Source organism: Danio rerio, chromosome 5, assembly GCF_052040795.2.
Source record: "Danio rerio strain M-AB ecotype USA chromosome 5, GRCz13ab, whole genome shotgun sequence".
Taxonomy (NCBI): Eukaryota; Metazoa; Chordata; class Actinopteri; order Cypriniformes; family Danionidae; genus Danio; species Danio rerio.
In genome coordinates, this window is record NC_141025.1 from 17,856,992 (window position 1) to 17,859,542 (window position 2,551).

Genomic DNA, 2,551 nt, shown 5'->3' on the forward strand with positions numbered 1-2,551 from the left:
CTGATTTGTTGCTGATTACCTGTCAGAGTTTCTCTCCTTAGTCGACATCCCAAAATTGACTCTACATTTTAAATCAGGCTAACATGCTCCAACATTAAACCGACAATGAGTTGAACACACCAAACCAGCTAGCTGAACCAACGCTGACAAAGCAAGCCCAATGGCAAACCATCAGCTTGGTGTGTCCCGGGCCTAAGAGCTTATACAGTATCTTGTGAGGAGGAAAAGTGCTTTAGAATACAGGAGCAAGAAAGCCACCGTTAAAATACATATACTCTGTAATCATTTACTCACCCATGACTAGTTTCCAACAAGTTTGAGTTTGTTTTGTTCTATTGAACACAAAAGAAGATATGTTGAATGTTGAAAACCACATATCACTGATTTCCAGCATTAGTTTATTCTCCTATGGATGTCAATGCTTGCCCGTTTCCAACATTCTTCAAATTATTTTCTTCCAAAAAAAAAGAAAAAAGTCATGGTTGAGTAAATGATTGCAGAGTTTTATTTTTGGGTGAACTATCCCAATAAATCATATAGGAAATGGACGATTTAATCAGCTAACGTCAATGATTCTTGTTGACTTAAATTTCTACTGATTAATGAGTAAAAACAGTGTGCATTTAGGGATCTCACTACATGTATAAAACATAAAAGAAAAACAACTTTCTGTTTCCATCACGACCATGGAACATGCTGTGCACCAAAGAGTGTACTTATTCGGTTCTGAGAAACCTACTTCTAGTAGCTGCGTGAGACAGACACATCTTACTGACGCTCTCAGGGTGCAATCTATTACTTCATGAGAAACAGGAAAACACATCATATTGAAAATCTGTGTGAATATTATTACGAAACAAACATTAATCAAATAAATTCATGGCCTGTTATAAATACATCAGAACTTTAACAAGAATTAAAATGTTCATGAAGCTACAGTAGAGTGCATCTTGTTCCGTTCTGAGAACTATGTTCCACTTTTAGCAATTGCATGTGACACGTATCTAGCTCTCACATAAAGAATGTAACTGGTCAAAATCCCTACTTAACCAGTTGATATTTTTGTGCCGAGTTTGCTTGTTCTCTCCGTGCTCGTGTGGGTTTCCCACAAGTTCTCTGGTTTCCACCCACAATCCAAAAACATGCAACCTAAGTAAGTTGAACATACCAAATTGGCATCATAGTTAAGCTCTTAGTGAGCCATATCTCTCTCGTTAGACATTCCTATACCTGTCATTAGCCAGAAATAAGTCAGGGGAGTTTATTGAGATGTACCTAAGCTCAAACTCCCCTCTCGCCCTGGTAACAGGAGGGAGCCCTGGGCCTGAGGATCTTATAAGCTCACGGCTATCTCTCGGGACAGCATGCCAAACAAACGTATTACTAATGATCAGCTAAGTGTAAACTCTTGAAAGAAAACATAAAACCTGTAACCATTGACTTCCAAACAAATTTTTTTCGTACTATGGAAGTCAATGGTTACAGTTTTCTACTAAACCCAGAAATGTTTGAACGCACTTGCGGGTGAGCAAATAGTGAAATTGCACTTTTTGTTTATATATATATATATATATATATATATATATATATATATATATATATATATATATATATATATATATATATATATATATATATATATATATATATATATACATATATATATATACATATATATATAAATATATATACATATATTTATATACATATATATAAATATATATACATATATATAAATATATATACATATATATATATACATATATATATATATATATATATATATACATATATATATATATATACATATATATATACATATATATATATATATATATACATATATATACATATATATATATATATATATATATATATATATATATACATATATATATACATATATATATATATATATATATATATATATATATATATATATATATATACATATATATATACATATATATATATATATATATATATATATATATATACATATATATATACACATATACATATATATATATATATATATATACATATATATATATATACATATATATATATACATATATATATATACATATATATATATACATATATATATATATACATATATATATATACATATATATATATATATATATATATATATATATATATATATATATATATATATATATATATATATATATATAAATAATCAGACCAATAGGTTTGCACAAAATTTATTCCAACCAATAAAACAGGTTGTTTTTATTTGTGCTTTGTGAATTATTAAATAACTGATTATTTCTTTGCTGTTTGCTGACTTCATTTGAACATTTGTTGTATGTTTGCTATTACTGTTAGTTACTTGGCACCTGGAAAACAGCTAATTTTTGTCACTATAATGTGTTTGATCATGTTGGAAGTTACCGGTGTTATTTTCAAGCAGTGTAATAACATTGCACCAGCTGCAGTCATGGTACAGCAAGAAAGTTTCACGACCATTACACCGCAATCAGAGTATAGTTCCTAGACATACTGTATCGGCCTGAAAATATAA